At 42.2% G+C, this 23,886-nt stretch overlaps 1 pseudogene; it reads right to left on the bottom strand.

Moving 5' to 3' along the window:
* Positions 1–23,886, bottom strand: part of LOC127631663 (S-adenosyl-L-methionine-dependent tRNA 4-demethylwyosine synthase TYW1-like) — a 116,387-nt pseudogene that overhangs the window by 68,708 nt on the left and 23,793 nt on the right.

Below are 23,886 nucleotides of genomic sequence, written 5' to 3'. Positions count from 1 at the left end.
GACAGCAACAATCCCCGCTGCTATTTTCCATGTGCATGCGTTCCCACAGCATGGCAGCTGAAAAGCGACAGGGCCGAGCACAGTTTCGGAGATCAATGATCACTATAAATGAGAGGGAGAATCCTATAACGAATACAAACAAAAAATACATTACTAAATGATTACATATCACCTGCTCGTAAAAGACCACTTACCAAAAGAAGATAATTCGCCCAAATATCCGGCCCCTTCACAGGCAAAAGCTTACAGCATTCATATAATCCGCCGAATAACTGAGGGATGCAGGAAACCGCACATTACCGCACATAATATCCAGCATAACCAGCTGTAACACAGTTCAATGGAAAGGAGGAGGAGAGAACCAGCTTAACAATAAAAATTATATTTGAATAATAAACTTAACACACACATGTGTCGGGCAGCTGCCCTTAACTCACTCGCTCTCACACTGCCGTCTCCAGTCCCCTTTATCCCTCTCGGGCTTAATCAGTCTAATTAGGGGCCGGGTGTCCAGAATCACGGCCCGGCCCCGCCCTCCGTCCTGACACATTCCTCCCTTGTTCTCTCAGGTCACAGAGCACCTGTTTTCAGTGGGCGGAATGGGTCTCCCCCGCACATGGCTGTGGTCCTCCCATTCCAGGCGGTCGGTCAGGAGCCTTTCCCCACTCGCAATCGGCGGTTCTCTGACCCCACTGCGTTTTAGCGGCTGGTAGGAGTCCCCTCCGCCCCTGGCAGCGGTCCTCCCACTCCAGGCGGTTGGCCATGAGCCCCTCCTCCCCTCGCGTTCGGCAGCCTTTTCTTCGCTCTCAGGCGGCCGGGCTCCTCTGTCCCCCGGCAGATGGCCGCAGCTGCTCTGTTGGGGTGGATGGTAGTGGCGAGGACTCTTCTGCGGTGCATTGAATAACAAACTTAAACAAAAAGACAAACACACACAGGTGTCGGGCAGCTGCCTGTAACTCTCTCTCTGTCACATTGCCATCTCCGGTCGCCATTAACCCTCTTGGGTTTAATCAGCCTAATTAGGGGCCGATTGTGCGGAATCATGGCCCCGCCCCGCCCCAAACCCGCCCTCCGCACTGCCACACCAGCCCAAAAACAGGGCATCACAGACTTCACTAATGATGAGGCAGGAGCTGTTGTGCAAGTTATGAAGGCAAATCAGTAACAAGCAAATAAAACATGACAATATTTCAATGTTTTCAATCACACCTCACTAAATAGAAAGAGCAAAGAACACTAGCTCATGATGTACATCCCAAGAAACCACTGAAAAATGGCTGCATTAAATATAAACTCCAGACACTTTCATCGCGTCTGATTCCTGCGATTGTGTTCCAACCAGAAGTGATAGTCCATATGCCCTTTTTCCTTCAAAGGCAATTATCCTCCACGGCTTCAAGGGGTTGAAAGGTGATAATTTTCAGTCACAACTCACTTCTACAGTGATTATTATTGGTAATTCTGTTTGGAAAGACCCCACAACATGGATTGTGCTTCCTTTGAAGTGTAAAACAATAATCAGCGCAGGTGAAAACACAGCCGTGTGCAGTGAACAGGTTACAGGGAGAGTGCCTTCTTGCTCTAGAAAGCATTTGATTGGACAAAGTTTCTCTAGTGCACTTGGCATCATGAGTGTGCCTCGATCTTTCTAACCGGAAGAGTGAGACTGCAGAATTGAAATGCTCTAATCTTCTGAAAATGTATTTTTGTCAACCTTTAGAAGTACACTGGCATATAGATGACACTAATGCTAATAGATTTGGACTAAAAGCAGCAATACTTTCATTTTGATTTCACAGGGTCTTTAAGGAGAAAAGTAAAGCATATTGTACGTTTTAGCCTGAAAGACAGCTCAGTCAAATTTTAGGACTTACAGTTGGTTACAGTCAGAGTCATGGACCCTTGTTTAGCCAGAGAGACAGATAAAACAGTAAATATCTAGAGAACAAGGCCTTGTGTAAGACTGTGTTATTTGTTGTCTTTCCAATGTATATGGAGTACAGGAGTGGTGGTGGCGTAGTGGGCTAAAGCACTAAAATGTTAAGCAGAAGGTCACTGGTTTGATCCCCACAGCCACCACCATTGTGCCCTTGAGCAATGCACTTAACTCCAGGTTGCTCCGGGGGGATCTGTAAGTCGCTTTGGATAAAAGTGTCTGCCAAATGCATAAACGTAAATGAATATGGATCGTAATGAATCTATAAGAACTGTGATGAGATAAATACTTCAACACCATACACTTTTAAACAGCGCATATATTGATCTCATATAATAATCATTACCTGTCTTTGCACTGGCCAGCTAATTTAGACCGAAAGCAAGTGTGATATTTATTCAGAATGATTTAACTGTCTGTAGTCTCAAACTCATAATTTATTAATTATTTACAAGGTCAATTGTCTTCTTTTGAATTACCGCAAATAAAAAATATTACAAGTCCTAAAAAATATAATGTTATTGCCGAAAGCTGTTTTGTCTCGCTTGTCTTCACTCATTATTTTTTCCATTATTTTCAATTTAATCACCCTCATGTTGTTCCAAACCTCTAGGACTTTCTTTCTTCTGTGGAACACCAAAGGAGACCTTAAGATCGATGTATATTATTTTTTGTTATGATGTGAACAGGTGTTTCTTTATCTGTTTATTTAACTTTTCCAGTATAAGAAACAGGATAAAAGCCAGATAAACATGTTGAGTGATTAAAAAAAAAGAAGATGTGAACAATTTTTAACAGTACACCCAGAAGCCCACCTGATCTCTTCAGGGAACTGGGCATTGGTGAACAGGAAGCTGGATATGCACTGCTGATGTTGGAGTCACAGGAAGGAGTTCATCTCAGGATGCATGATGGGCTCGCCCACCAGAGACAGAGCTTCATGCTGAGACCCTCGTCAAAACGTTCGGGACGAATGCCTGGAACACCTGTTGTGTTATAAAAACAGAACATAGTTAGAAATAAAAGAGAAAAGATGGACAATTAATATACTTAAAGGAGACTTAAAGGAAAAGTTCATCCAAAAATTATATTTCTCTCATTTACTCACCCTCATGCCATCTCAAACTCATATGACTTTCCTTCTTCTGTGGAAGATTTATAGTGAATAAGGACTTACATTTCTGTCTGTTACCCAAAGCGATTGTATTGCTCCAGAAGACATGGAATAAACCACTCGAGTCAGATTATGGATTAATTTTATGCCGCCTTTATGGAGCTTGAAAGTATTGGACCCCATTGATTTACATTGTATGGACAAAATAGCATCATACATTTTTCTAATTATCATTGTTTGTGTTTGCAGAAGAAAGAAATTCATATGAGTTTGAGATGGCATGAGGGTGAGAAAATGATCGAATTATCATTATTGTGTGAATTAGCCCTTTAAGACTGCCTGTAAACTTTAGGAGAGTTAGAAGCAAACCAATGAGGAAGAAAAAAATAAGATTAACGAACTGTAATCTTATCCCAGGGTATGCGACCAGGTGTCAACGGACCCCTGCGGGTCAGAGGCACTGTAGGGGGTCTGTGGACTGACACGTTAATTTATTTTAAAAAATACGTACTGTATATTTCGAAGATTATTTATGATATGGTTAATTTGTTCTACAGGTTTTTCAAACGAAATTAACAACCACTTGTAAAATCTTCAGTAGATTTGGTTACTTCCATAGAGCATACAATCATAACTGAACAAATGTAAATTGAATGACAATAAAGTGGCGCAATGAACCAATAAAATGAAAATGTGGGAGGAGAAACTCTATCAGCACCAGTTTAGAATCATGCAACAATGCTTGATAAAGTTATTATATTACATCACAAAGACAATCTGTCCCTGGATAAGATAAGGTAGACAACCCATGTTCTAATCACACTGACAATTACCAAACAAATGTATGAATTCTTTTGTAAAAACTGTGAAAGTACAAGTTAAAAAAAAAAAAAAAAAAAATGTTTCCCTCTTTCTCTCTTTCTGCGAGCCCAAAAGGAGTCTGGCACAGATTTTGTGCTCTGTACCCTCAGCACAGCATGCTGCCTGGCCTTTCGTCTGCTCTGTGCATTCACTTGATAGTGTGTTTGTTTACTCAGCCCTGGGTCATCATGGCTCACTTCTGCTACATGGAGCAGTGATGTCACAGCTAAATGTCAACCCCACCACCAAGCCTGAAAGGATGCTGAGAGCAAGACGACGGAGTGGAGGTGGTGCAACAGACATACACTCATACACACATCTGGCAGTAACTTAGATACTGGATCAAGAACTGCAGTCTCCATCAGGAGCTCTTAATTTCTCTGGCTCAGATGCATCAAAAGTGCTCATTTTGGTTAATTTAAATTTTTTGGCCAAAGAGGACATATTTCTTTATCAACACAAACCTTGTGCATTTCTTGACACACACAGGAGGACAAAATAGATGCTTTTATAGAAGGGGCTAAACAATAAACATTGCTGCTTGGTTTAATGCTTTTCAAGTTAAAGAAATCCATTATATTTGAGTTTTGTGTTTCCCATTTGTAAATCTGTTACCGTATAGGTTATGTTTGGATGGGAAGACAACTAAAAATTAAGCTGAAGTTACTCAATGCTACAGAATAAAATTATATATAAAAAAACAACAAGGCTGTACTTGACATATTTTTTATTCATATTTCATATTTATATTTATCCTCTATAAAGACGTTGATGTGAGTTAGTAGTGAGAAATCTCTGTTTGATAATTTGGTGATGTAATTTATTCCCTTTGTGTATATTTTATGTATTCATTCAATACACTCATCTGTGCATTCATATATATATATGGACATAAATGTGTATTGCATGTTATGTATGTGTATGTAACAAGTAAATTAAGACAACCTGATGAAGGTACTAAAAATACTAAATATTTGGTAAAAAAAAAAAAAAAAAAAAGATACTTCACAACAACATTATAAGAGGCCATTATAACAGTGGGCCATGAGAAATGTTCATTTAAGAAAATATAAAAATTTACAGAACTGTAGAAGAATAGATGACAAAAGACAGCTGTCTTGAGTTTCGTACAGCAGAAACCTTATTTCTTGAATGATAAAATCTGCTGCACAACTTGGCTTCAAATTTACTTTGGGTCTGTGCAAGCAGATATCATCAGCAGACCCGCTCTCTTAGCTGTAGTTCGCTAGACATCTCAGATACATTTTTCAGACTACAGCAGACGGAGGAACAAACACATCAAACGGCCTCCAAATCACCCCCATATTCTGGATTGTTTGGAGATTAAGACAGTACTGTAAAAAAAAAACAGTGATGTTAAGGAAACTGCTTCAAATGCTGAGAAAGAGCACAGAGGTCCACGAGTCCCTTCCTTCAAAAGCCATCTGGTCAGTCCCGAAGAAGTCATGTCGCCTGCCGTAAATGCAAGCTAGATACAGATGTCCAACAAAGTATTGTGAAGCAAGTTAAAATGATAGTTCACCCAAAAAAGTAATTCTTTTATTATTGACTCCTCTTCATGTCATTCCAAACCCATTTGACTTTCTTCCATGAAACATAATAGGTAAATGTTTTAAGAATACACTATGGCCGCTCTTTTCCATATAATGAAAGTGAATGACTATCATTAAAAGTATCATAATATTAGTCCATTTGACTTGTGCTAATTATAGTCATACAATAGCTTTGAGTTGTGCTTCATTGACATTTTGGAGCTTGACAGTCCCAGACATAATTCACTTTCAATATATGAAAAAGAGTGGTCTTTATATTCATCCACAGAAGATGTGAGGGTGAGTAAACAATGACCGAACACAATTTTTGAGTGAACTATCCCTTTAAGCTAGTCACTGAATTCAAAACCCATTATGATTATCATCAGGAATGAAAGCAAGGAATGTGTTAAGTCTCAAAAGATACATTTAGAAAGGAAAAGGAAATTAATTGCTATCGTTATATTGTTTAATGAGTATTGATATTGTATAGCACAAAGTACGTCTGAGAGTGGTAAACATAATTTTCAGTCATGACTGACTTATGACAGTTTGCTTGATAAAAGATGTACTAATTTACAAATTAGTAATTTAACTGATTCTTCCATTCAAAACAACTTCAGTGTACTTATACAAGGACAATCCAGCTGAAGCAATCGAGGTGCCTATTTCAAGTGCACAACAGTGCTGCTACGATCTTTAACTGCTATGTCACATCATTGTTTTCTGCACACCCAAATTGCAAAACAATTGCGCATTTTACATTTTAGCAGTATCATATTTCGTATCAAATTGCATTTTTAATAAAAACTACAAAACAATAAAATATGCTCTAAAAATATAAATAGGATTAATTTATTGTTTAGCATGTTTTTAGGCCTAATTTAGTAAAGAACTGCCCAATTTGACGAGAAGGCATTGTCTGGCCAACATAGATGCAAACTCATGGTGGAAAAAGTTGACAAAGTCATAGCAGGTGTTTCAGATATAAACTTTCATTTATTTAATTTATTTGTTTTGTATTTAAAGATTTTTGTTGTATTTAAAGATTTGTTTTAAGTGTTTGAACTTGAAGTAATCCTTTTAGAGATTTAAATATGGAACATATAGAATATTTTACCAAACAATTTGGGCTAGTTAGCTTCAGAAAAGGTGACTTTTGCTGAAAGGTGTGTAGTTTGCATCCCAGGACATGTAAAGCGACCAATCAGAATTCATTTAGTTTTTTGTGTCATTAAGGGGTGGGTTTACCTGATAAAACTGATACCACAATAATAGACTGCCATAAAAAAAAGAAAAGAAATGTGAATAGCGGCACGGTAGTGTCGATCTTTTAATGGCTGTACAGAATACATTAAAGAAATTAGTGGAATGTATGTAATATATAGTTCACCCAGAAATGAAACTTCTCTCATCATTTACTCACCCTCATGCCATCACAGATGTGCATGACTTTCTTTGTTCTGCAGAACACAAACGAAGGTTTTTAGAAGAATATCTCAGCTCTTTTGGTTCATACAATGCAAGTGAGAACAAAACTTTGAAGCTCCAAATAGCACATAAAAGCAGCATAAAAGCAATCCATATGACTCCAGTGTTTAAATATATGTCTTCTGAAGTGATCCATTCAATTTTCTGTGGGAACAGACAAACTCATTTTACAATATAAATCATGAATAAATCTATAATCAGCAGTGTCCTTGGCGATCATGATTTCAAGCTCAATTACACTTCCTAGTGCCATCTAACACTCTACGTATGTTAAGGCGTACTCTAATTTTGAAATCATGATCGTGCCTAGAGACTGCAATGTTCTCATCTACTATCGATTTAATTACTTCTGAAGACACTTTTATGCTGCCTTTATGTGCTTTTTGGAGCTTCAATGGTTTAGTCTCCACTTGCATTGTATGGACCTACAGTGCTGAGATATTCATCTAAAAATCTTCATTTGTTTTCTGCAGAAGAAAGAAAGTCAAACACATCTGGGATGGCATGAGGGTGAGTAAATCATGAGACAATTTTCATTTCTGGGTGAACTATCCATTTAACTGTTTAGTGGAAGTTTAAGAAGCAGCTTTAATAGAGAATCATTGCTGACACCAAAATAAATGAATAGATCTGAGCTGACATTTTTGCCATTTATAAGTGACATCTGTGCTTTCCCACTCTTCTCATAAAAAAAAGGTCAAATGGTAATGATCTGCAAAACACTGCAGCACCAATGGGACAACACAAGCAAATTGAAACTCTGAACTTTTGCTCTCTATCATCAAATGAAGTCTCAGCAGTAAGATGCCCTCTTTATCTGATCCCTGCCTGTCAAACTGATACTAATCACAAAACTCACCTCCTTAATGCTTCTGAACGCTGAAGGATCCACCACTGATCTGATGCAGCAGATGGCAAGATAAGTGACAGGGTGCAAATGAATAAATAAGACCCAGTAGAACTGTATGTAAGAGTCTGTCCAGTTACTCCCTTCTGAAATCCGTAATAACAGCCAAATATACACCACCAGTGTCCGTCAGACAATGTCTGAAACCAGAGGGTTTTCACTTTCAGATTGTAGAAATGTCAACATTTTGTTGTGTCAGATAATGTTTTTCATGTGTTCCAAACGGATTTTTGCCTCTAAGAAAAAACTAAAAATATATTTATATATTATACACAAAATAATTCAATATGTCAAATAATTTGTACATTTGACCATTTTCCCTGGCAACCAATCTCCTACACTGTGCAAGTTTTGAAAAATAAATCAATTTATTAAATGTACATAAAATATATTTTATAAAGGCCATTATCACTAAATAAACAACCATATTTATATCCAACAGAAAACAAACAGAAGTTATTTAATTGCGACAGTGTAAAGGCAAATGGGAGGAATTGTAACATGGCGGCTATAGCAATATAAGTCCCTCCTTTCATTTATAAGAGTCAGTGACCTTTTTGATACTCTGGAACAAGTATGCATATTATCTGGACCAGCCTTAATTTTTGTGCATGATTTGAGCTAAAGAAGTTACATTTATGACATTGAATTTATTTCAATGCTGTTTGAAAGTACATTAAAACTTAACCTTGCCAAACAGTTTAGGAAATGTTGGTCTTTCCCCATTTATCCCTCATGATGTGTTCCGGTCATTTTGACCTGAAGAGGATTTTCTTTTGACTGAAAATGCAAGTTAATGTCATCCTATTGGACTAAAATGTATTGACTTGATCACACAGGGTATCACAACTTAATTTTGTTGTTGTTTTTTTTCCACCTTGTTACACTTTTGGTATTCCCGTCCTATACATCCATCCATCCATCCATCCATGGACTACCTTATCCTGTGTACAGTGTCGCGGGGGGCTGGAGCCTATCTCAGCTAACATTGGGCGAAAGGCAGGGGACACCCTGGACAGGTCGCCAGTCCATCGCAGGGCCACACATAGACAGACATACACTCACACTCACCTCCACCTCCACCTCCACATCCACCTCCACATCCACCTCCACATCTAGGGCAATTTTTTTGGAGACACCAATTAACCTAGCCTGCATGTCTTTTTGGATGGTGGGAGGAAGCCAGAGTACCCGGAGAGAACCCACGCAGACACGGTGAGAACATGCAAACTCCACACAGAAAGGCCGGGGCAACCAGGGTTTGAACCCACGACCTTCTTGCTGTGAGGCGACAGTGCTAACCGCTGCACCACCCCCGTCCTATACAATTGCTTATAAATCTCTCAATATACTATATTATCACCAAATATTGGATAAGATCTTTTTAGCAACTTGTTTTATTTCAATTAGCACAGGTTTTGTATTTCTTTTTGGAGCTCACTGACCTGAGCTTATGCACCTCAGTTTTTGAGTGATAAAAGCATTATTTGTGGATAATTTTGGCAACATTACAAAATATATGAAAACATTCTGTACTATTTATCACACTAGTGTGATTTAATATTTAACAAGGAAGTTTGTTTTGAAATGCTTTTATGTTGTACAAAATGGCACAAAGTCACACTTGTGGTGGTCCCAGTCAAAAATGACAGGCCATTGAAAAATAAATGGGGGAGGACAAAAGTAAGAGAAAAATTTAGAGTTCAGGAGCATGTTCATCATGTTCATGTTCACATATGTGCATGTGTGCTTGCAAACATATAGGCCTCAGATCTGTGCATATGCTCATACACACACGTGCATTAACGCACACACATGCTCACACACAAACACACACACGCACACATACACACACTAATTCTTTTGAGAATTACATTCTTTATTTTTCACAGACATTTATCCTACCCGAACTGAACCACACACACACAAACAAACATGCACACGTCAGAACTCATATTTTCTGAAAAGGGGCACAAAGTAACATTTGTGGTGTTCCCAGTCAAATCTGACCATTGTAACAAAGAAAACTGGTCTGAGCCTATTTATACATTAACAGTGTCATATAAAGAACATTTCATGAAACAAAAATACCATCAAACCAAATCAACGAACACCTGGTGGTTTTGTGTCCTCATGCAAATGACTGGATTACTTTTTTGCATGTGTTATGCAAATGTGTGTTCTGCATTTGAAACACACAATGCAGTTCTGGTGTGTGTGTTTGTGTGTGTGCGCGTGTGTGTGTGTGTGTGTGTGTGTGTGTGTGTGTGTGTGTGTGTGTGTGAGCGTGTATTTATCACTTTGTGGGTACCAAATGTCCCCATAAGGATAGTAAAACCCGAAATTTTTGACCTTGTGGGGACATTTTGTCGGTCCCCATGAGGAAAACAGCTTATAAATCATACTAAATTATGTTTTTTGAAAATGTAAAAATGCAGAATGTTTTCTGTGAGGGTTAGGTTTAGGGGTAGGGTTAGGTTTAGGGGATAGAATGTCTTTCCATTATGTCTATGGAAAGTCCCCATAAAACATGGAAACACAACATGTGTGTGTGTGTGTGTGTGTGTGTGTGTGTGTGTGTGTGTGTTAGTGCATATGTGTGTGCGTATGTGCACATGCACAGGTCCGAGGCCTTTATGTTTGCAAGCACACATGCACATATGTGAATATGAACATGTTGAACATGCTTCTGAAAACTACATTTTTCTCTTCCACATTCATTTTCAATGGCGGGCCATTTTTGGCTGGAAAAACTGAGGTGCATAAGCTCAGGTCAATGAGGCCTACGATCAATAAGTTCTAAAAAGAAATACAAAACCTGTGCTAATTGAAAGAAAACAAGTTGGCAAAAAGATCTTATCCAATTTTTGGTTATAATATAGCATATTGAGAGATTTATTTATAAGCAATTTTTATAGGCCAGTCATTTTTGACCGGGAACACCAATTAGGTAAAGAATTTCAGCACAAGGTTTTAGGTATATAGGAGCCTAATTTTTCAACCTAAATGACAAGAGGTGTTACCAAGATGGTTACCGAGTGAATGGACTTACCTAAAAGGGACTTTGGTGCAAAGGAAGTAATCAATCTGACCTTGAACGATTCACTTTCCTGATTTTTGGTAGAAAAGCTGAAGGAGAGGTTAGCCAGATAGTGATGCATTGGAGAGCCCTTACCTCTGAACTGCCTGATCATGTTCCTGTGGTTCACCATGGCCCCTGGGTCCATTTTCCATAGCCACTCTGTGCCCACCGGATTCGTGTGGTGTTTGTACAGAGACAATGAGAGAAGACAGCCCACAGCATCACAAGCCCTGCACCGCTACCTCATTTCCTAGAAAGGAGTACTTGCACCTCAAGTGTATCTCAAATTTTTACTTCACTGATTCCTTCATCGAAAAAGTAATCACATTAATAATTATTTTACTTTTAAGTTACTTTTTAAAACTTTTCCACTCAACAAATTCAAAATAATGTCTTTATGTCCTCAGTAATTTCACAGTAATTTTCTTTTAGAAATGTTCAACAGTCAAAGTTTAAACACTTGTTGTAGCACAGCAGTTGATTGACAGCTGAGTGTGGCACTTCACTGCTCTCCGGCACGCTTTTAGGACGGATTAGTGTTTACACCTCAAATGTGATGCGTTCACGTGCCTTTTTGATCACATTCGTATGTGGTTTTTGCAATCAAATCACACAAAACACATTTTAATGCCAAGTGTAAACGGGGTCTTTGATTTTAAGAGTAATTAAATTAGAGAAACTAATTACTTTTTAATCAGATTACACCTAACACTGGCTGTATGTGACCTTTTCCACAATTTTACACAATGTTTACTCACTGAAGATACAAAAAAATTTGTTTTATTCATTGACAAGTCTACCGGCAGAAACTGCCACTTCTGTTAATCAGGAAAGTTTAATGGCCAATACCGCCAATCTCAAAATGGATAATGCATTATTTTAACAGCCTATTAATCGGCATCGCTGAAATATCAGTCTATCAATCCTTCATAGTCATATGCTGCCTTCAAGTGAAGCTTTTGTTATACGACGTCATGCATTCAAGTGGGAAACAAAATATGGAAGAAGCTAAACTTATACAAATACACAATGAATGATGGCAAAAGCTCTTTTTCTGTTGTAGCAGTTAATTAACATGAGTAAATAAACTTACACCACTTATCCACAAGTTTTATGTTTCCGAGTTTCCAATTCGTATGACTACGCTTGATCGTTCATGCCTTCGAAACTTGTAATTATGATATTTCCGACTCCACTTGAAGGGCACAATAATGCATCTTACAAACATCATATGAACAAATAACAAACACACTGATGATGTTCAAGACAATAACACACCTACATTATAGCAAATCCTTCCTTGAAGTCCAGAGTGTTTTGCTCTCCTCCAGTCTGTGCAAAGATGGGCTTCTGGGCCAAAAGAGCCAGAGTTTGAGATGGGTTTAAGAGCTTTTCCTCTAATGCCTTTACTCCATTTTAAGATGCAGAAAAAGCAATATAACCTGAAATATCCACCCCATCCACATTAAGAGGCCTCTTCAGACTCATTTTTGTGAGTGCCACTTTTAACCAAATTAGCCCCCTTATATGAAGTTCAATATTTCCCTCACATCCCCTTAAAGCAGAGGACTAATCTACTTTCACATTTCTTAAGCACATTTATTTGCATTTTGTCATTAGCTACTATGAGGCATTTGAGGATACGCGCAGCGGGTGGCAATGAAACGGGTGAAAAACTCGATTAGCGCAACGCTCTGAGTCACCCCGGTGTGATACAAAACTCAATCCACAATGCCAACGACTAAATCCAATACACTGCTCTCTTTCCAACAGCATAAAAATAGAGCTCACTGTCAGTCTCTAGACAACGATTTATCTTCATAATGTCCCTTAGCCTCAAAATGAGATGATTCAATAAGAAATTGGAAGGGAAATGACAGCTGTTCTCAAAGGCAGAATAGCTGCATCAAAGTCTTTCTGGAACTTCCTCAATCTGCTCTGTTAATCTGATAGCGTGGCTCAAACTCTAGAGACAGAAGTTTGAATTTGTGCACTGGAGGCTCTCCCTGTATACCTTGTCTATGGATGTGAAAAACGACATGTTTTCAAAATCGTCCAATCTTAAGAAAGCCCTGTACAATAGGTCTGTTTTGTGTTCAACTGACCCTGATCGGACGTTCTTGCGTTCAAAACCAGCTAGACGGAATCTATTGGAATGGAACAAAATGCAGAAGTTGAGAGACACACTTATAAATCTAAAAACGAAACCAAAATATCATAAAGAACAAAAGAACGAAAAAACTGAAACTAATCAACTAGTCGGTTGTTTATAAGTAAACCACTTTGACTAATCCCTAGCCTGTCTCAGATCTGTGGGACATGAGCCAGTGTCCGGTTTGTATGGACGAATGTGTCACAAACAGACTAACTTTCTCAGTCAGATCCATTCAGTCATATAGTGGCTTTCAGTCGTGCAGCTCAGTACCATACCATAAGGCGACAAGGGGGTCACTTGTGGTGGAAATCATCCCAGATCCACTATTCAGAAGAGTTGTAGTGATTCTCTGTGACAGCACCTTTCATTTTTTAGCTACAAACACCTCATTGCTAATAGCAGGAACATTGAATACTACCCTCTTTCCACAATTGTCACTATGAATCAGAATTGCTGCATCGACCTCAACACTTCCAATTCGTTCAGATATACATCAGAGCTGTTTGCTCTGGCATCACATGAATTTTTGAATCATGTCCTGTTTGTGAGCAGTTCAACTTTGAAAAAGTTCAATTCAATAAGACACTTATGCATTTGGCAGATGCTGTTACCCAAAGCATCTTAATGCATTCAAGCTATACATTTTATAAGTGCATGCATTCCCTGGGAATCTAACCCATGACCTTGGCACTGGTAGAACCATGCTATTACAGCTGAGCTACAGGAATGTGAGAGAAGCGTTTCTTAACAGTTGAAGATCACTTTAACTTGACTCAGCATCTAAAAAAAACAGTAAGAAGCAAAGCAACGGTCAAAAACATCTGTTCTGCACATGTTTACATGTATAGAAAAACAATTGGAAAACTGCGCAAAACGCGCTTAGTGTGAACGACCCTTTATGCTTGCCTTAGAAAGCACCATTACAATTCACTCTTACTAGTTGCACACAATGAATTAAATATGCATTTGATATGCATCCAGCAGAAAACACACTTTCTGGCACAGGCCAGTCTTGGTGTGGTCTCCATACAGTGGTGAGATTCAATCCCATAGAAAGTGCTTATAACAACCTCCTATAAAAAAAAAATGCTGTTTTTTTTTTTTAAATGTGTTGCTGTAACAAAAAAAACACATCACTGTCGATGCTAACAGCCTTGACAACATATCAATTGCAGGAAAGTACCTTCCTTTGTCCAACGGCACAGTTTCACCCCAGAGTGACTTCCTATTAGTTTGTAGCCTACAGACCACAAAGAAACCAGAAATACAAAGATAAAGTAGTTATGTAAGATTAGCAATTTTCCTAAGAGAGTTCACTGATCCAAGACAACCAAACAGTATTTCACCATGCCTGGGGGCTGAGAGGCACATGAGAGTGCATGATGACTCAAAATTGTTAACAATAAGTTACATTAAAATAATCTAAATTAATTAAAAAACAAAAAATTACTGCTCTGGGCCCATCATTCTCAACTGGTTTTGATTCAGGACCCAGGTCTTACATTGGACATCAAATGGTGTCCCACTACATTACCAAAGTTGATTATCAGATTCAATTTTGCCCTGTGCAGCCAAATAAATTATTGTGCAAAACATTGGCACATCGCATGTGTTTATTCTCACTGCAAGTTATCCTGTATTTTAATGTTTATAGAATTTTTAATTAGTCTGTGTGGTATTGTCTTTTACTTTGCATAAATTTGTTCATGGTTAATAAGGATGTGAGCAGGTCACACTTGGCATCTGCCAAATCTGGCAGCTGCTTACAAGTGACAGATGAATTTGGGCCAAAATAACGGAGAGTTTGATATGACGCACAGCCTTAGATGATGTAGGAACAGGTTGTTCAATTTGTTTTATTAAACTAAACTAAAGCAACACAATTCAATAACATTTAGTCACAACTTGATTTCATGCTTTCTGTCTATTTTAAATGGAAGTTTACTCAATCCATTTCAACATTTTTAAAAAGATTTTCTGTAATGCTGGAGGTTTGGGATTTACCATTCTGGTAAAGAATAGCACTTGTGCTTATAGGTTGAGGATGGACATTCACTTTCAAGTGATACTTGATTTGAGTGCTGCTTAGTAGCAGTTGCTATTAAATTGACCGTGCAACAGTATGAAAATATATCAGTAGCAAAACTCGAGAGCTTGCATATTTGGATTTGAGAACTTAACGTAAGTTCAAATTTACACTCAGAGCACCGATGTGAAAAATTATCAAATAAAAATTGTAATGTTGTTTTCTGCACTCACAGACAATACTTCAAAACTTTTATTCTGAATTCACAATTGCAGACAAGTAGTCACAAATGTGTCAAATGAAATTCACATAAACACAAGTACATACACAAAATTGTATTAATTCATATTTTCACAGTACAACCACAAATCGGCAAAACTCAAGTTTTGCTACTGATTTATCTTCATACAACAGTTTCACTTTCCTTACACTTGTTCACTTGGCATATACTAATGATTTATTTATATATACTAATTACATTTATTTTGCCTAATCCAACTAAATTATGTTGGCTCAATGAAACTGACTTAATCTGAAAATGAAACCACTTTCTACAATTCCATAAAGGGTAATCACTAATTTCTCCCTTGTAAAGCTAAATAGTTTGTTTATTTAGCTATCTCAACAATGAATGGATATATGTTTAGTTGTATTACATTTATTGTGTATTTAGCATTAGCATTATCATGTTTTTTCCTTGCTGTCCACTTTCAGAACAGGCCTGCGTCCTACCATTACACTGCTCTAGACTTCTGTCCTAAAGAACAGATTCATTAAAAAATTCTGGCTTTTCTCACAAGCCAAAGTACAAACTTGTTGAATACCAGTTAGACTGCTTTAATTTGTGCCAGCTGCAACTGTATAAGCCACCAACATGTTTGGGTTTTGAGGTGGGTAATTACACTAATATGATTGGCCTATTTTCAAGAGAAATTAATCACCGGGTTAAATTGATATGAAACTGTCCCATTAGACAAAAGAATAATGACTCAGTCATCATTTTTGCACAGCTTTCTGGCAGCCTCTGATTGCTGTGTTTGATAAGAAAAAACTGCTCTGATGTCAACTCAAACAGAACATTTGCATGTTTTAAGAAGTCATCACCATTTTCAAAACTACAAAATATGCATTAAAAGGGGACATGTCTCCCTTGCTAGTCCACTCAAAACATTATTAAAAACTAAGCTGAGAAATCGGTTCAATCAGAAATGATCATGGAATTGGCGTCACTACTCATGAGGGAAAACATGATGGTGTGCCGGGATATGGAGGCTGTGGACTCTCATGAAACCTGTAAAGAAAATGTCCTGGTGATATTTAATCCCAAATCAATACAAGAAAAAAAAAAAAAGAATTATATTTTGCATAATGCAAATAAAGCAATACATCATTAAGATTTTTTAAGACACTTAAGCACATACCACATATTTGCTGAAGCATCTGTTGGCAAATTGACAAGTCTTGAATGATCCTTGCTCTTGGAGGTCTAGGCTGTTTTTAGAGGATATTTATATACGATGACACGATTTTCTCACCTGTTTCACAACTCAACTTGTTACTTAAACTCAACAAATTATTATTAGTCTTAAATTGACCCTGTCCCAACTTTTTTGGAGTGTGTTGCAATCATCTGATTGGAAATTACTGTACATAATAAAACAATGAAATTCGCAAGGTAAAACATCATATAAACTGTAGTTGTGGTGCTTTCAATATAGCAAAGGGTGAATATAATTTTTGTTCTCTTACGAGAGGTTCTCTCGTATTGCGTAAGCTAGCTTACGCTACGGGAAAGATTCATCTTTTCTGAGATATTGAAGCCAAAAAATTATCCTTAATTTTTGTATCCACTGTCAACGCAGCGCGGCAGCTGCAGACCTTGAGCGGGCTAGCTAGCGAGCTCATAGGTTGCTCTGCGGCAACTGCTGCAGCCTATAGACGAGCTTGGGCGAACTCGCATCCAATGAGAGGCGTCCGCGCTCACTGCATCAAAGCCCGCCAAAATGGGCGTGACTAGAGTGCATATAAGCGTAGTTCGTAGGCTGGAACCCTGATTTTCATCTCTTCAGCGAAGCTCTTCGCATCGCTGACCTGGAAGCCGCGTCGCCGTTCGAGGGGCATCAAGCAAGCGTGGACAGCGCTAGAAGAAGCCGGCCGTCTCAGCCACCTTCAGCCATCCTGCGAGCTACGCCATCCGACGACGTATCCTTTTTATTCAGCAAGCTAGTTCTTACGAACTATTCACAAAAGAGTACGAGCGTCTTTTTCAAGATGCCTCGTTCCACTTGCGCCTCATGTCGCGCCCTTCTCAGCACCGGAGACCGCCACATCATCTGCGCTCTCTGCCTGGGACTGGGACACGCAGAGCTCGCCCTCACTGAGGGCGGATCGCGATTCTGCGAGGAGCTACCGATGTCGACCCTCGCGGGCTCGACTCGAGCGCTCAAAGCAGAAGCCGCCGCGCCGCCTTACATTCCGCCCAGCGCAGAAAGAAGCGCCGCTCCCAAAGGCTGCCGGAAACTGTGGTTGAAGCGACTGCCTCGCCGGAGCCTCTCCCTCGAGCATCGTTTTCACCCTTCCCGCCCCCGGGACGCGCAGTTGCCGCCGAGCGGCCGCACTGCTGCCATCTCGGATGACGAGGCGGAGGATAAGGGCTGCTGTTCCATCATGGCTTCGGACAGCGAGGAGTGGTCAGGCTCCCAAGCCTCCTCCTCGGCCCAGGAATCCAGCAGGACCCGCGCCGGAGTCGAAGGGGAGTTAACACGCCTCCTCACACAGGCCGTCGACCGCCTCGGGCTCGAGTGGTCACCGCCCCCTGAGCAGGCACCCAACAGACTCGACGGCTGCTTTCTTCAAAGCCATCGCCGCTCTACACCACCTTTGCCCGCCCTCCGCGAGATGGCAGTCTAAGCCTGTGCTCCCGTCTAAGGCCTGCAGAGCGACTTCCGCCTATGTTGGCCGCGCCTATTCCGCCGCCGGCCAAGCCGCATCTGCTCTGCACTCCATGGCCGTTTTACAGATCCTACAAGCGGACCTTCTTCGGGAGTGGGATGAGAAAGGCAGGCACCCAGAGGCTGTTACTGATCTACGGCGCGACAGACCTCGCCCTTGCGCTACCAAAGCTGCAGCTCAAGCTCTAGGGAAGTGCATGGCCTCGCTGACTGTGACTGAGAGACACCTGTGGCTAACGCTAGCCGACATGGGAGAAGCAGAGCGCTCCACGTTCCTCAACGCACCGCTCTCTCCGACCGGTCTCTTCGGCTCCGCAGTGAGTGGCATTGTTGACCGCTTCTCAGAAGTCCAGAAAGCCACTCAAGCCATGAACCTCTTCCTGCCGCGTCGCGCTAGCTCCTCTGCAGGCCGCTCACGTGATCAGCCTCCTGCACGAGCCTCTTCACAGCGCCCAGCTCAACAAACTCAGACTTCTCAGCGTCGACAGGGCGGCCGCCCTCGATCGCGCTCAGACAGCCGCCGCAGACCACCGCCCCCCCCGCGGGCCTCGATTTAAGGTAACGCTGAAACCAGAGCAACCGAAGTCTTCCTAACTTTGTTGAACAAACGACGGCTCAGTCCCGCCGCGGCCAGACCACCGTCAAAGCTTTGCCCCCTGTCAGTCCCCTTCTCTCAGGCTACTACAGTGGTGAATTTAGCAGCCAACAAGCCGGTGACACTGCCCGCTTGCCTGCACTCAAACGGCGTTTTTACGGCGACCCAACTAAATCTTGTAAAGAGCAAACATGTCTTATGTGTATAACATGTGCCCACAACCCAGTGTTCACCCCTACACACAAGCATAACACATTCCGTGCCCCTATCAGAGCACGCTCGCATAAAGCGGTTCACGAACCGCTCGGCGTCAGAGTCAATGAAGGCGCCCACGAATGCGTGCGTGCGCCCATTCTCTGGCCGCTCTGTCACACGACCAGCCCTATGTGTAGAAAATGTGCCCACAATCCAGTGTTCACCTCTACACACAAGCACTACATGTCTCGTGTCCCCACCAGAGCACGCTCACATAAAGCGGTTACGAACCGCTCGAGTGTTAGAGTCAATAAATGCGCCCACGAATACGTGCGCGCGCCCATTCTCTGCCCGCTCTGTTACACGGCCAGCAAACATTCCTCTGTGTGTAAGTCCCGTGTCCATGACTATGCTTGCGCATCAAGTAACAGATGTGACTCTTTCCCCATTCATTCCAATCGGGAAGTCACTCACAAAACAGCCTGTTCATGCTGTCTGCGAGCAATCATGCATAAACACACTAAACGCGCTCACACATTTTGTTCAGCGCTCTGTGTGCAGCAATCAGAGCAAATTGGCCATTCACCCTCTAGCGTTACGCTTCAAAGCGTGGGAAGCTATTCCAGGGATATCCAAGTGGGTGTTAAGCACAATACAACAGGGCTATTTGCTACAGTTCGATCGCCGCCCTCCTCGCTTCAGAGCGTGGCTCGAAACCACTGTGAACACGGAAGCAGCGTGCATGCTTCGTTCAGAAATAGCAAGCCTTCTGTGCAAAAGGGCCATAGAGAAAGTGCCACCCTCTCTGAGCGAGTCGGGGCTTTACAGCCGTTATTTTCTTGTTCCCAAGAAAGACGGCGGCCTCAGACCCATATTAGATCTCAGGGTTTTGAACAAGGTGCTTGCAAAAAGACCATTCAAAATGCTTACAATCAGGAAACTCCTCGCGCATGTGCGCCAGGGGGACTGGTTTATTTCTCTCGATCTGAAAGATGCATACTTTCAGATTCAGGTAAATCCCGTCACAGGCCATTCTTGAGATTCGCCTTCGACGGCCAGGTTTATCAATACACCGTCCTCCCGTTCGGCCTGTCCTTAGCACCCCGTACTTTCACGAAGTGCATGGATGCGGTGCTCGCACCCCTGCGGAGTCAGGGTTTGCGAATTTTGAACTATTTGGACGACTGGCTGATTATGGCACAGTCACATATGGAGCTTCTGTCTCACAGAGCAGTTCTCCTCAGCCATCTGAACAGTTTGGGTCTTGCAGTCAATTGGACCAAGAGCTCACTACAGCCCAGTCAGACAATTTCCTTCCTTGGAATAGAACTAGACTCCGTGGCAATGACGGCTCGCTTATCTACACAGCGCGCGAGCCGTGTTCAGCGACTAGCCGCATCTTTTCAGATGAACAGCCTCACGCCTCTGAAGAAATTCCAGAGAGTGCTAGGTTACATGGCCTCAGCCGCAGCAGTACTTCAGCTGGGTTTACTGCACATGCGCCCGCTTCAGCATTGGCTAAACACCCGGCGTCTCGCCGGGCTTGGGCCACAGGCCGCCAGCCCATCAAGGTGACTCAGACCTGTATATCAGCTCTGCAGCCCTGGACAGTGGCCGAATGGTATCAGCGGGGAGTGACAATGGGAGCTGTATCTCGCCGAAAAGTCATCTCGACAGACGCGTCCAACACGGGTTGGGGCGCGGTCTCGCGAGGGCTCTCCGGTTTTCGGCCTATGGTCAGTTCAGGAAAAGCTCCTTCACATAAATTGTCTGGAAATGATAGCGGTCGAGTACGCGCTCGGCGCTTTCTCCCGGTCATTCAGGGTCACCACGTCCTGGTCCATTCGGACAACAGATCTGTGGTATCCTACCTAAACCGTCAGGGCGGTGTCAGATCCAGGAACCTCTTCCATCTGACGAAACGCATACTGAGTTGGTCCCAGTGCCACCTGCGCTCGCTGAGGGCGACGCGACGTACCAGGCCACCTGAACGACGGCCCGGACAGACTGTCCAGAGACAATATTCCCCCAGGGAATGGTCCCTGCACGCTCAAACAGTCCAGACGTTATGGCACCTATTCGGCAGAGCAGAGATAGACCTCTTTAGCGTCCAAAGAGAACTCTCACTGCCCAATATTTTTCTCGAGCGAGGACGCCAGCTGGCCCAGGACTGGCCCAGATGCCCGCTTTACGCCTTCCCTCCCGTCTCGCTATTGCCACAGGTAATGCAGAGGATCAGGGAAACGCGTCACTCGGTGCTCCTCATAGCCCCGCGTTGGGAGAATCAGACATGGTTCCCGGAGCTTACGCAGCTGTCACTGACAGCGCGTGGCCCATCCCAGTGAGAGCAGATCTCCTCTCTCAAGCTCGCGGCACAATCTGGCATCCCCACCCAGAGCGCTGGGCTGCATGCGTGGGTGATCAACGACTACCCGTCGCTCTGCCAGAAGGAGTAATAAACACCATCATACACGCTAGAGCCCCTTCCACGAGAAGACTCTATGCGTCAAAATGGTCTGTGTTCTCAAAATGGTGCACCGACAGAGACCTGGACCCGCGGACATGTGGGGTGTCGTCGCTGCTCAGTATTTCTACAAGAGCTGCTGGATAAGGGCAGATCCCCATCCACGCTCAAAGTGTATGTGGCGGCCGTTGCGGCGTTCGCTGAACCCCTGCACGGCCAGTCATGGGGTAAAACGAGCTGGTCATCCGCTTCCTCAGGGGAGCTAGAAGGATGAACCCCCGCGCCCCCATCGGTTCCTATCTGGGATCTTTCTATAGTTCTCGAAACTATGAAAGCCCCCTTTCGAACCACTTCAATCCGTGGATTTGAAATACCTTTCACTCAAAACCGTTTCTCTGACTGCCCTGTCATCAGTCAAACGCGTGGGAGACCTTCACGCTGTCTGTCAGCGCATGCGTGTCTTGAGTTTGGACCAAGTGACTCCAAGGTCATTTTAAAGCCTAGATACGGCTATGTTCCCAAGGTGATCGGTACTCCTTTCAGAGCACAGGTCATTTCCCTATCGGCGCTGCCAGCACCGATAGCGAACGCGACGCCAATCTCCTTTGCCCGGTCAGAGCACTGAGATTGTATACTGCGCGCTCCGCCGCTTTCAGACGCTCTGAGCAGCTTTTCGCTTCGCTCGAGGGCGCACCAAAGGTCTCGCCGCCTCGAAACAGACACTATCTAGATGGATAGTGGACGCTATTGCTGCTGCATACGCGTCAAAGACCTGCCATGCCCGTTGGGCATTAGGGCTCACTCCACTAGAGGCATGGCATCCTCGTGGGCATGGTCCAGTGGGATTTCCATTCACAACATATGTGTGGCAGCTGGATGGACTTCCCTCCACCTTTGTCAGATTTTACAATATGGAAGTGCCCGCTCTGCAGGCAAAACTACTAGCGGTTTAATACGCTACAGCTCCCCTGGTGAGCTGCACTGATGGGACACATTCCACACAGACCGGCACCGCGCTCTGTCGCTCCCTTCCCACTATGTGCTTATGTATTACACAATCAATGACCCGCATTCTTGCCGGCCAAATATTATTTCCCCACTCATAAGGGCTCCCCGGTCCCCCTTAATTCCCTGGGGCTCATAGAGTGGATGCTTGGCGCACGACGGCGCTGACAATGGGTTCCCGTGAGCGTAGCTAGCTTACGCAATACGAGAGAACCTCTCGTAAGAGAACGTATCGGTTACCTAAAGTAACCTCGGTTCTCTCTAGATGAGGGAACGAGTATTGCATAGCCGGCCGTGCTCGCGCCACTAGCTGACTTTTCGCTTCAGTCAATGAAAACCAGGGTTCCAGCCTACGTAACTACGCTTATACGCACTCTAGTCATGCCCATTTTGGCGGGCTTTGATGCAGTGAGCGCGCGGACGCCTCTCATTGGATGCGAGTTCGCCCAAGCTCGTCTATAGGCTGCAGCAGTTGCCGCAGAGCAACCTATGAGCTCGCTAGCTAGCCCGCTCAAGGTCTGCAGCTGCCGCACTGCGTTGACAATGGATACAAAAATTAAGGATCATTTTTTGGCTTCAATATCTCAGAAAAGATTAATCTTTCCCGTAGCGTAAGCTAGCTTACGCAATACTCGTTCCCTCATCTAGAGAGAACCGAGGTTACGTTAGGTAACCGATACGTTTTAATTAGCATTTTCACAATGTCCCAACTTTTTCGGAATTGGGGTTGTAAATCATATATTTTTCACATAGCGGTTACAAGAAGATCATAATTACCATCTTTTTTCTGCGACAATAAGAATTTAAGAGTAAAATCATTATTTATGTAAAATAATGTTACAAACTATAAAAAAAATTAACAGGTTTCATTTTCTATACACTAAATATAATTTCTTATTTGCTTTCTTTGATTTTGGCATAAAAAGGACCAGGACATTTTCAGATGTTGTGAAAATCACACAGATATTTTTTTCGTAACAGGTCATTTACATTATAGAAGTCTTAAAGGTACAGTAGGTCTCAAAAGGTTCTGAGAGTGGGTGGAAATATGTTTTTAATGAAACTTTGATTTACAGGTCTCTTAATTTTGAAATGGTGTTTTTTTTAATTTTTATTGTTTGAGCATTTTGCTGTACATGTAGGCTAAACAAATTCAATGTGATGCAATAACACAGAGACAGACCACTTTCCATACTACAGTATGCTCAGGATCTGCACCTTTAAAGGGGTCATGACATGAGGACTTACATTTTCATTTATCTTTTGACACATAATAGTTCAATGTAAAAAGATACTTTAAGTTTCAGAACTCAAAACTTCCTCCTCACTGCAAAAAGAGCATTTGTTGAAACCAAGCTGTGAGAAATGAACTCATTCTCTACTTCCTCCACATTGTAATGTCTCACTGTGGTAGACATTTGTATCTGACTGTCTCCACAATTACACATCAATGCCTATTTTATCTTACTACTTCCATAGCCCTGCCCAGCAGTGGTGAGCACTGAGATGGCATAGAGTAGAAAGCATTATAAGAGTTTACTGTCAGGTTTA

This window comes from Xyrauchen texanus, chromosome 38 (genome assembly GCF_025860055.1).
Source record: "Xyrauchen texanus isolate HMW12.3.18 chromosome 38, RBS_HiC_50CHRs, whole genome shotgun sequence".
NCBI classification, from domain to species: Eukaryota; Metazoa; Chordata; class Actinopteri; order Cypriniformes; family Catostomidae; genus Xyrauchen; species Xyrauchen texanus.
This window is presented reverse-complemented; position numbering and strand designations above follow the sequence as displayed.